Source organism: Delphinus delphis, chromosome 14, assembly GCF_949987515.2.
Source record: "Delphinus delphis chromosome 14, mDelDel1.2, whole genome shotgun sequence".
NCBI lineage: Eukaryota > Metazoa > Chordata > Mammalia > Artiodactyla > Delphinidae > Delphinus > Delphinus delphis.
The window spans coordinates 75,447,959-75,461,439 of NC_082696.1; the positions used below are offsets into that span (position 1 = coordinate 75,447,959).

General features: G+C 35.4%; 1 non-coding gene across 1 annotated transcript; it reads left to right on the forward strand.

Annotated features, from left to right (window-relative positions):
* Positions 1-8,684: 8,684 nt before the first annotated feature.
* Positions 8,685-8,794, forward strand: LOC132437449 (U6 spliceosomal RNA). The gene has a single exon (XR_009522032.1). It is a non-coding gene; the product is annotated as a U6 spliceosomal RNA (small nuclear RNA).
* The last annotated feature ends 4,687 nt before the right edge of the window (positions 8,795-13,481 follow it).

A 13,481-nucleotide genomic window follows, 5' to 3' on the forward strand; every position in this document is an offset into this window, starting at 1 on the left:
TGGACCCTTTAACGTGTATACACACTACTTTGAAGACTTCTATTTAACATATATTCACCTCTAACATTTTATGCATTTAAGATGCCATCTTAGTGTCCTGGTACCAATTTTTCAGACATATTACAACTCATTATTACCGAACTTACCTTACATTAATTACTTGATGAGTTTTGGGAGAGAGATTAGTCACTTGATAGTAATTATGATGACATTAGTGTTCTCAGCAGAGCTTCCACAAATCATTTCTTCCTGTGGCTTACCTCTGGAGGTGGATAAACACATATACTTTATGAAAATGGTGATTACTTTCAATATCATAGGGTAATATTTTCTGGCCTTGCTCCTGAATTCTGAGGATGAAGCTCACTATGCCCAGATTAGAGCTCATCTGTACAAACCCCCAGTTAAACCCCTTGGAAAAGAGTTTTCAATAGTAAGGATTTGGTTTATTATCATGCAAGGATATTTTTTACCCTCTATCTACAATGTACACCTTTCTACAGCTTTTATTTTCAGGGTTATCAGCCACAAGTGAGCCCTCAGTACAGTCTAGAGATTCTTCTAGGTTCATTGGTCAGCTCCATCTAACTTTGTTTCCAGCATCTACTCTAAATCCTGCCAACGTCACTAATGATGTAATGTTGCTGAAGTATCTGATCACTTTTTGGTTGTTATTTTGACCCATCAGCAATTATCAGGTTAGTTTGCCCAAGAAGGCCATTATCTCTCTGAGAAGCAGCTCTCTCAGTAACAATACACTGACAAGTTCACCTTTACCTGTTAAGGATTCAACAAAGTCTCTTTGCCACAAGACATTTTTCTTGATCACGGTTCTATCCATACAGTCTTAACTCTCACCATTCCCTACGTCTTACCTTTTATTCCAACCATATCCAATTTTCTCAAGTCTCTAAGTTTTTGCAAATGCTACTCCTTACTGTAATGTCCTTCCGCATCCTTCACATTTAACACACAGCCCAGATCTCTGAAAACTATCTCTGTGCACCCACAAATATCCTCCTTCCCTTGTCTGGGTCTCAGCCTTCTCCTCTGTGCTCCAAGCACCTCCTCTGTGATAACAATTTTTAACTAGTTTTATTGTCAGTTTACTTTCTGGCCTTTCCATAAGATAGTAGGTTCTTCTGTATAGTATAGGGACTTGCAAAGATTAGCCATTCAGTAAATGTTTGTTGAATAAATTAAAGAATAAATCTCCATTCTTTCCCCACTTTCCCTTTTTTCCTAACCTTTTCACATTTAAGTATTTTGAAACTTTAAAAGTCAAATTATTTTTTAAAAAATCAGAATCTCATAACCCCATTGTGTGCTAACCTTTATAAAAATAGCAAGAGAAAACGTATATTTTTGCTTTTGATTTTAATACTATTGATATTGTTGATGTTGAAAACAGAATTGTTTTCCTAAATATGTTAGAAAATGAATCAATAGATTGAATCAGATCTCTTTTAATCATTTAATGATTTAAAATTTAAAAATAAGATACAAAACATAAGTTTTTATTTTTCTAAAATTCTCTAACTTTTTTGAAAAAAGATCTTGCCACTATTCTACATTCACCACAAAGCTGCAATATAATTTGTAGGCAGGAAGTTTTAAATACTAAGCTTTGCTTATTAATTCCTTGAATTTAAACAGCTCTTAAAAGAAAAACAACTAAATTGCAGCCAGCATGAAGAAATTGAATTCAGTGGTGATGGCTATCATTAAAGCTTGTGACCTTACATTATTCTGTCATATGCCTAAGGGCATTAAAAGTACTCTAAATTAATTTTAGGAGCTACACAGTCATGTTTCCTTTAATCACAGAATCCAAGAGCAGTATGCTCCTTGGTGCTCTGCTATCATATTTTTAATCTTCATAACATGATTCTGCAATGTGTCCTGTTTATAGAAAAGTTCTGCAGATTTTTCCAGAATTATTTTCTTTTAATCTTGGTAATAATATGCATCTCTTCATACCTTCTCCCAATGCTTCACTGAAATGAGAAAAAGAAATTTTTTCTTTGCATTATATGTTCAGTCAACCTGTCTACTCCCAGTGTTTAAAGATGCCTTTAAGGTTGCCAATAACAGGCAAGCACGGATGCTCATATATCTTAAAGATCTTTGTGTGCTTTCAAAATGGCAGAAACTTAAATAGTGTTTAATTTGTGGTGAGCAGTGCAATTCTCACAGTAATCATTTATGCTTCATCCCTCACTTTATGGATAGGGTAACTGAGTCCTAGAGAAGTTTAGTAACTTGCCTGAGGTCAGCCAGCTGGTCAGTAGCTGGAATACAATCTAACAGAGCCAAACTTACAGGAAATGTGGTGTGAACGTAAATAATCCTCCCACCCTTACCTTCCTCCTGCAAATTAAACCTAAATGACCAAAAAATTACTAAAACTAATGGAAAAACTTACATCAGTCTCAGACACTAGATAGAGAATGACATTATTATGCGTCCTATGTCAAATAATTTCTAGATATGATGCAGATATTACTAAAAATAAGCTTCGGAGGAGAAACATCATCTTTTGTGGAGGAAGGAGTTCCATATCCCTGAAAGCAATAGTAGAGGCGATACTAAGAGATCAGGAAATACTGGACTGTCTGCTGAGCCAGTTTCTTAAGAGTCATGGGGGCACTCAGCAGCAGGCTAGTTATGGAAAACAGCTCTTAGGTGCAGGAATTTCTCTAAAAAGAGAGTAGACTCAAACCAAAAAGGAAGTAGTATCAATACAAGACCAGCTCACTCACCACTTTTATCTGGCTAGTGGATCACCTAAAGTGAACTGCTAACCCTGTTAGCAGCATTTGATTCAGTTGATTAGTTCCTTCTTCTTAAATTATTTCTTTACTTGGCTTCTGGGAAATCATAGTCTCCTAATATTCTTCCTACAACTTGTTTCCACCTCAGTCTCTTTACAGCTTACCCCTCTCCTTCCTGAATGTTGAGTATTTCAGTGCCTGTGGCTCAGTGCTGCATTCCTTTGTCATAGGCACGCTCATTCTTGGTGACCTCATCCAGTCTCATGGCTTTAAATACCGTCTAATCACTGATGACTCTGACAGTATGTCTCCAGCCTGACTTTCTGTGATTAATTCAGACACATGTCCAACAGTCTACTCAATCTATCTTCTTGGATATGTTGAAGGAATCTGAAGCACAAATACCAAAAATGGAATTTCTGAGCTTTTCCCACAAATCTGCTCTACTTGAAGTCTTACCCATTACAATTAATGGGAATTCAACTTTGTATTTATTTATTTTTCGTGGAAAGGCATTTTATTTTAAACATAGCAGTGTGTACACGTCAATCCCAAATTCCCAACCTATCCCTCCCCCCAACCCTTCCCTCGTGGTAACCGTAAGTTAATTCTCTAAGTCTGTGAGCCTGTTTCTGTTCTGTAAATAAGTTCATTTGTATCATTTTTTTTTAGAGTCCACATACAAGCAATATCATATGATATTTGTCTCTCTCTGGAATTCAACTTTTTAATTTCTGAAGCCAAAAACCTAATGTTCAATCGGCAAGCAAATATTGGATTTTTAAATTTGTGCTTAGATACTAATTACAGTGTATACACAGGAGCTGGAACTGAGAGGATGGAGATATAGATGGGGAGACATTTCACTCTCTATGTTAATTTTTTTTAATACATGAATGTATTCCTATAGAAAAGTTAAAGGTAAAATTCCATAGGCTGAAGTAAATAGGGACACATTACTCATAGGGACAACGACACATAGATGTTAACATACTGCTTCCATGAGAAGAAAGAAAAGTTGCACATGTCCATCTTTTACAAGGAAAAATTAGAATTTTGTTATCTGCATTATGATCCATACCACAAAAGCAACACTCTTTATAACTTTATCATTTGCTGCAAATAAACAGTTTATATAGATGAAGTGCTGGAAAAAAATCAGTATTTATTAATCAATTTCTGTGACTACTTATTGCTTCTGTGTCACCAATCAATAGTATTTATCTTCTAAATAGTCCATAACATTTAGGTAAGCAATAAAACCCGAGAATTGAGGACAGCCCCAATTTGATTCTGTTCCTCCTGTTTTAAATTCCATCCTTAAATTTCAAAACATCACAAACCATATTTTAATATTTACATTTTAACTGTAATCTCTGCTTACAAAAATATTTGGATTATATTTTGAAATATGCAGTTGTAAGATGTCCCCAGGAAGAGAATAATAAAATTCTAAGAATTAAAGATACTGAAAAAATTTCATTAATAATCCCATGGTGTAAGGTAGAGAGAATTAAGAAATGTAGACATGATGGGTTTCCCTTTACTTCAATCCAAAACAATCAGTGCTAGGGAAGCTGTGGAGTTCTGCTCTCAGCTCTGACATGTAAAGAGCTTGAGCTATTTGTAATGAGGTGGATGGACCTAGAGTCTATCATACAGAGTGAAGTAAGTCAGAAAGAGAAAGACAAATACCATATGCTAACACATATATATGGAATTTAAGAAAAAAAAATGTCATGAAGAACCTAGGGGTAAGACAGGAATAAAGACACAGATCTACTAGAGAATGGACTTGAGGATATGGGGAGGGGGAAAGGTAAGCTGTGACAAAGTGAGAGAGTGGCATGGACATATATACACTACCAAACATAAAATAGATAGCTAGTGGGAAGCAGCCGCATAGCACAGGGAGATCAGCTTGGTGCTTTGTGACCACCTAGAGGGGTGGGATAGGGAGGGTGGGAGGGAGGGAGACGCAAGAGGGAAGAGATATGGGAACATATGTGTGTGTATAACTGATTCACTTTGTTATAAAGCAGAAACTAACACACCATTGTAAAGCAATTATACCCCAATAAAGATGTTAAAAAAATAATAAGGAGAAAGAAAGGAAGAAAGAAGAGAAAAAAAAAAAGAGCTTGGAAGTCACCTCTCCCATGAGAATTAGGGTCCCAGGGCAAGTCATCACCTGAAATCTGGAGAGAAAGGTGAATATAGAGAAGATTCTCTTACCTAGAGCAAGACATTGAAGCCATAAAGTGGCTGGAATATTTAAATTATTTTGACAAATTGCTGGAAGCTTATTTTGCACTAACTACAGGAGAGTGAGAAGCTCCTGGAGGCTACAGTCATAGCTCCCCAGCATTTTCATGGGTTTTATCTCCAGGGAAGCTACTAGGTTCTCATGGTGAAGATCAGAGACAAATCCCCTTATACTTCCGGCAGGGGTAGTGGAAAAGTAACCATATTGAAATATGTCCAGAGCATGACAAAGGACTTCTCTCCAAGGGAAACAATTTTACCAGAACCTTATCTACCTAGGGGGAGGACAGTTAGTCAAATCCAGTACTAACCTTCCTGTACCCCCTAAAGAGAGGGGAAAAAAAAAAAACAACTAAGGACACAAAATGAAGGTCACAACCCAGGTACACAGGCCACTCTTTGATATAAATCTTAGCAATATTTTGGTGGAATCTGTCTCCAAAGGCAAAGGGGAAAAAAAGGAAAAAGTAAACAAATCAGATCTAATTAAACACGTTTTTGCAGCAAAAGAAACCATCAGCAAAATGAAAAGACAGCCTATGAATTGGAGAAAATATTTGCAAATGATATGACTGATAAGGGGTTAATATCCAAAGTATATAAACAACTCATAAAACTCAATGTCCAAAAACAAACAAACAACAAAGAACAACAACAAAAAAAACCCGATACAAAATGGGCAGAAGACCTGAAAAGACATTTTTCCTAAGGAAGACAAGCAGATGGCAAACAAATACATGAAAAGATGCCCAACATAGTTAATCATCAGAGCAATGCAAATACAAACCACAATGAGATATCATCACGTACCTGTCAGAATGGCTATCGTCAAAAAGCTCACAAATAAATGTTGGTGAGGATGTGCAGAAAAGGCAGCCCTAGTACAGTGTTGGTAGGAATATAAATTGATGCAACCACTGTGGAAAATAGTACGGAGTTTCCTCAAAAAACTAAAAAACAGAACTACCATATTATCCAGCGCATATACTCCTGGGTATATATCTGAAGAAAATGAATACACTAATTTGAAAAGACACACGCTCACCAATATTCATAGCAGCATTATTTACAATTGCCAAGATACGGAAGGAGCCTATGCATCCATCAACAAATGATTGGATAAAGAAGAAAAGGTGTACAGGTATATCTTATGATAGCTCCAACTCAAAGACGGATCTAGTTCTGTACAGCACGTTTCCTTCATGGGGCTGTATTTTTGTCAGGGTTGATTTCTCTTCCAACACAGCTTCACTCTGCCCTTGATCCTAAGGACACAACATTCATCACTATGATTTGGGCTATAGAATGACAGCAGGCCCAATGCCGTTTTGCTTGCCAGGTGAGGAATGAGAGTGCTCACAACATCTCAGAGGAAACAAAAATCCTCTTTGGGGCCAAAACCCTCACACCTACCTTCCTCTTCAGTTTTTGAACATAACAACTGCTCTGAATTTAACGGAAGTAGGGACTATTGCCAGAATGAAAACAGTATTAACTAAAATAGCCTGTTGAGTCCCAAGCCAGATTTGCTTTATAAGTTAGAGCAAAGAGAACACGAGACTGTGTTGTTTGTAAGTTGGAGGTAATTTCCTGGGGTTATTTTTAAACCATGAGCAGAATTTCTCTGTGGTTGTCAGGACCTCCACGGACAGGGACTCACTTTTAGGACATACTTATTTGAGCCAGCATAATGTGTGAGCAAGAGAATTTCATTTGATAAAGCTATTAAAATAATGAATGTGGTTCACTGATTATTAAAACATTGCTGTCTGACTTTTTAAAAGCTTGAAAAACTCAGGAAAGTATAAAGAGAAAGTACAAATCACCTGTAACCTCGGCTCCCAGAGACAACTACTCAGCATTTTAGTCTTTTTAAAACACTTATAATTTTACAGAATTGAGATCTAAGCGAAAACGGTGTTTTAATTTAGCATCTTATTATGAGCATTTCAGCAGTTTTTATAGCCATCACTTTCTTGGACTGGATAAAAAGTGTCCTACAATTTTTTTTATAGTTCCCCTATGGTGAATCACGTAAAGAAATTCAACTTTAATGTATTTATCTTGATAACCTTTCTGGCATTAAAACCCTTAATTTTATCATTTATAATAAGCAATATAATTATTTTCTTTTCACAAATATTAATTAATAGTTTCAACTCATTGGTAAACCATATCCTCCTCAGATGAAGCAGCCACTGTTCTGATGAAAAAGATCCTTGTGTCTCTTTATTATGAAAGCTCAGTCACCACATTTAGCATCAGATGGTCTCTCATGGTCAGGTGTACGCATGTGCAAAATATGTGTGCTGTTTGTGTGTATTTGTAAGTGGGATGAGGATGTTTAGGGAAAAGTCATATTGGCAATTTTCTCCTTTCAGTATTTTTAAAATGACATTGAGTTCTGTGAGATTGATTCACACTCTGAGTTTCTTATGGAAGAGCCCAAGTTTAAGCCTTTAGAAATAGGTGAAAATAAAGCCTTTTCTTCTTGTTTATAGTATATATATTGTGATCTCCTCCCCCCCAAAGGTATAATCTTCATAAAATCCTTACTTATAGCTATTAGGAAAATTGGACCAAACCCCTAAGAAATACATTTAATGTTTACCTATAATACCCTTATTTTATGCCTGTTTTAGCTGAGGTTCTGCAGTTCCTTGAAACAAAATATAATCCATGATGATGTAGTTTGAAATTATGAGAAGCAAAACAACTGTAATAGATAAAGCACAAAAGAAAATTAGTACAGTATTAATTTAGCTAGCTTTGTACTTGCTGACAGTAACAAGAGCAACTCTTGATAAATTAAGCATATTCACATTGATTTGAAAGTATGCATACTTAATAGAGAAGCTTAACTTTGCCTACCTACTGTGTCTGTTGGAAAAATACCAATTGGAGTTTACTTACTAACAAAATATCACAACTAGTCATTATGTAAACAGAGCTTCCCTTCAAATTTCCTTCTGCTTCTTTCTGGATGAGAAATCCATGGTAAAATTGTACACAGCACTCCTGTATTCCCTGTCATAGATTCTGTACGTTAAAAAAAAAAAAAGAAACAAAGAAAAAAAAAGAGTTTTTCCTTCACCCTTGCATATTTTCTCCTTTGTGGGCATTTCTGACTCATCTTTTCCATGAAAGTGCTAAGCTAGTGATGTCAAGATTATCACCACTGATTAAAAGGTAACGATGTGTGAGGGATTAGCTCAGTTTTATTTTGTCATATATTCAGGTGATTTTAACCCGTTTTCCACATATTGTACTTTTGACAAACTATTTTTTTATAAGTTTAATATTCTGAAAAATGGAGCTTTAAGTCAATTAAGTGATATGCCAGTAGACTAAGCGGTACATTTATAATGGAAAGGAGAGATAACAATCCCTTCAGATATCTTGTATGTGTACTGATGATTATGATACTTGAAATGCTACTGGAAAAGAAAGAACTCAACACCAAATCAGGTATATTTTATATACAAAATAAATCTTTATAAAATAAATCATCCCAAAGAAAATATGTCTGATACCAAAATGTAAATACATCTATTTAATTTATTTTTTTATACGTCTGACATGTTTAAGTTCATTCAAAAAGTCATTTGAGATGTAAGATGAAGTTATTCAAAAATGATCATTTTCGTGCTCATGTCAGCAGCAGCAGATATACTAAAATTGGAGTGATACAGAGAAGATTAGTATGGCCCCTGTGCAAGGATGACACGCAAATTTGTGAAGCGTTCCATATTTTTGCTGGAGATGGTCCCACTACTGGGCATATACCCTGAGAAAACCATAATTCAGAAAGAGTCATGTACCACAATGTTTGTTACAGCTCTATTTACAATAGCCAGGACATGGAAACAACCTAAGTGTCCATCGACAGATGAATGGATAAAGAAGATGGGGCACATATATACAATGGAATATTACTCAGCCATAAAAAGAAACGAAATTGAATTATTTGTAGTGAGGTGGATGGATCTAGAGTCTGTCATACAGAGTGAAGTAAGTCAGAAAGAGAAAAACAAATACCATATGCTAACACATATATATGGAATCTTAAAAAAAAAAAAATTGGTCATGAAAAACCTAGGGGCAAGATGGGAATAAAGACACAGACCTACTAGAGAATGGACTTGAGGACATGGGGAGGGGGAAGGGTAAGCTGGGACAAAGTGAGAGAGTGGCATGGACATATATACACTACCAAACGTGAAACAGATAGCTAGTGGGAAGCAGCTGCATAGCACAGGGAGATCAGCTCGGCGCTTTGTGACCACCTAGAGGGTGGGAGGGAGGGAGACACAAGAGGGAAGAGATATGGGGATATATATATATGCATAATTGGTTCACTTTGTTATACAGCAGAAACTAACACACCATTGTAAAGCAATTATACTCCAATAAAGATATTAAAAAAAAAGATCATTTTCTTCTTCACTTTAGATAATTGAGGATATATTTAAATAGAAGTACCTGATCAAGGATCCTTCCATTCAAATGGTGATTGGAGTAGGGACAGTTTTGTCCTCTCAGGCCGTTCTTGAACTTCATTTTTTTAATTAATTTTTATTGGAGTATAGTTTATTTACGATGTTGTGTTAGTTTCTTCTGTGCAGCAAAGTGATTCAGTTATCCACATACATATATCCACTCATTTTTAGATTCTATTCCCATATAGGTCATTACAGAGTATTGAGTAGAGTTCCCTGTGCTATACAGCAGGTCCTTATTAGTTATCTATTTTACATATAATTGTGTGTATATGTCAATCTCAATCTCCCAGTTTAGCCCCCCCACTTTTGTATATGGACTTACTGGATCTTAACTACTTGAAGCATAATTTCATCATAGATAGAAAACACAATTATTGCAATGCAAATGTCATTCAAAAATTTTCTGCTATTTTTAAAGCACCCAGAGCACATCTTAATTTTGAAATGTCAACTGGAAGGAATAGATATAAAGAAAATATATTTTCATTTCCATATAAAATATGTAATATATATTAATATATATTTAATTATAAAATGTAAATATGTAATTATATAATCATATCATAATCAAAATCAACTGATGGACCTTAATTCAGGGAAAATATTTTAAATTCACATACCAAATGGTTGACATCAATTTTTGACAGTCTACTTGACATTTCCCCTTGATCTCTAATAAGTATTTTCAACTTACACATAAAATTGTAACACTTGATTTGCCAAAAAACCCTTCTCCTCCCCTAGATTTTTCCAGTCTCAGTTAATGGTACTTCACATATACCAGTAACTCAAACTCTGTATTACAAATGTATGAACAACTTCACTGAAGGAGGTAAGGGACAAAGGTGCTGACCTAAGTAAGTTTGGAAGTCAGTGGATACTTTCAAGGCTAAAGGAAAACTATACATAACAACGTACTCTGGGTGATAATGTTGTTTTCCCAGGACCGCAAGATAACAATTCTGAAATACTTCCGTATATATGCATACTGGAATTGATCAATTAATATTCTCACTGCTGCAGTGGGAGTTTACAGATAAACAAGGGGAGATGGCTAGAATTATCCATGTGGTAGTGGATTAGAGTTGGAGACATCTTATGACTCTATATACAGTTCAATACAGAGACGGATAGATAATATAGAAATATTTACATATATATGAGTATATATAAGGGTTGATAACAACTTTGTTCTTCGATTTGGAAGGCCTGGAAGTGATGATAACTCAAATACAATGAGCATACCTAGCTCTTGGTTTCTAATACCATTCTCCAATTTTTCTCATGATTAGATTGTGGTTATGGGTTTGGGGAGGACACTACAGGGGTAATGTGTCATTCCCATTACATTCTATCAAGGGTACGTATGTATTTATTGGTAAAAAGGCAGATCCAAAACCGTAGCAGAGGAGCCAATTGAAAGAGCTCTGAATGGCCAAAGCTGGAATAAAATTAATACACATAGTATTGTAATGTAACTCAAATTTTAAAATAAATTTTCATGAGTTCATACTGATATAAATAAATGACTTATTAAGGAAATAAATGGGGGAGAGCAGACAAATGACTTATGGTTGGTAATCCACACTTAAGGAAGTGGTGCATGACTCCCCACTCTAAGTGTGGCTTACAGATGGTGACTTCTCCCAAAGAGGGCAGCTTGGAAGTGGGGTGGGGGGAGTCACTTTACAGTGGAGAAACCTGACCATGCATTGCCTCCGCCAGGTGATTAAAGTGAATGTCAATAGTGAAGGTCATGTTGATTGAATGTGATGTGACTGACACTTTACCTCTGTGGTCGTCCTCCTAACCACAGTGTAATCATAAGAAAAAGCATCACTCAAATCCCAATTAAAAGACATTCTACAACAGAGCTGAGTAGTACTCTTCAACTCCTTCAAGGTCATCAGAAACAAGGACAATCTGAGAAACTGGCACAGCCACGAGGAGCTAAGGAGACACGACAACTAAACGCAGTGACTCAATGTAATGCGATATCCTGGATGGGATCCTGGAACAGGAAAAAAGGACATTAGTTTACAAAGGAAGGAAATTGGCATAAACCATGATTTAAGTGAATACTAATGTACCAATATTTGTTCATTGGTTGTGACAAATGCAGCACGTTAGTTACATTAGTTATGTATTAATATAAGATTTTAAGGATAGGAAAAACTCTCTGTACCATCTTTGCAATTTTGCTGTAAATCTAAAATAATCCTAAAATAAAACGTTTATTTTTTAAAGAGTTTTTAAAATGTGAAACAAGCCAGACATAAAAGGATACATACCATATAGACCCATTTGTGTGAAAGTCGAGGAGACATTGTTCCAACCTCTAGCGATAGACAGTAAGCGTATTAGCAATTGCCTGGAGCCCAGGATGGAGGCTGGGGGCTTCCTGTATTGATCTGAAAGAATATTTGGGGGTGATAAAAACATTCTCTATATTACTGTCACATCAGTGTGTGTGTGTGTGCGCATGTATGTATTTGTCAAAACTCATCAATATGCATTTTATTATATGTAAATTATACCTCAATAATTTTTTTTTTAAAGAAAAGAATAATCCCTTTCTAAATATGGGTACTACAGTCATACTCCTGGGTGGAGAGAATCTATCGTGTAAAATTGAGAATGTATTTATTTATTACTGCACATGTCTTAGATTGTGATAAAAAGTAGCTGATGACTGATCTGCTTCATCTTCCTCCAAAAAAATGTTTTTTTATGATTAGAGACTTTTTCTTTTGTGATTTAACTTTGACCTTTTTATTATGTGGCTACTTCCTTTGTGGAAAATGACCCCCTCTGAGGGCCTGGAAAAATAATTCGTATAATTCATTGTGCTATACAAAATTAAGATAATGGAAATAACAGTTTATGTGGACAGAATATATATTTCACATAATATAAAGAGATTCATACATGCCATTTAATCTTGGTCTGAAACCCTTTCCAATTTAATAAGATGCCAAGAGAACTGTTAATAATGGAGGGCTGGATACCACAGTGAAGCGTGGGTGCTGACTTCTTAAACTAACAGGAAAAGAACAGCATTTTAATTGGGCTGGGTGATGTTTTGCTAAAGTCACCAGGAGAAAAATGATTATGTCTTGGCAACAAAATACTTCCTGACCATACCAATGATAAAGAATGAAATAGAAAAAAAGTCCTTTCCTCTCTGGGGACTATTGAAAATCACATGTAGTCATTCCAGTTACATGTATTTACTGGTGTCCATGAGGTGCAGAGCAGTACACTAGACCTAAGGATATACTTTACTATTGTAGATCCCTCTAATGCCTGGTGGAAACCAAGGTGATGACAATCCCAAGCCAAAAAAGGTGTGTTTTCCACTTCCTTGCAGAGCCTACAAGTGATCTAGACTTCTGTGTGGGTTAGCATTTTTAAAGAATGAGGCAATATTTGCACTGAATAAAGGTCATATGTAGTTTTACTTGAAATATAACAGATTTTCTTTTATTCTAAAAATATTCCAGCTCCAGAAACATCCTAATCAGAAAGCTGCTCATGTGAGTCAGATGTTGGAATTACCAAATGACCAGTGTAAAATCTATAGGAATGCTACACAATAGAAGGAAAATGGCCTCTTCTTTTCTATCTCCCCTGTCATAATTACATAAATAAACAAAAAGATAAAATACTTTATTTTGATAATTAATACATATTTCCCTCTGATATACTGCACTTCAATAAAACTAATGTTCAGAATTTCATTGTCATGAAAATGTTTTCATAATAATTAAGGAGGTATTTGTGGATTCAAATCAAACTTTCCTCAGATATAAAAGGAAGATATTTAGTGGTCTTGCTTTAAAAATGGCAAATATATAGCCTTGAAATTAGTGCAAAGAAATCCTTTACTAGATAAAAACTCAGTAAAATAAGAATGCAAATAGAACTATCATTCTTATAA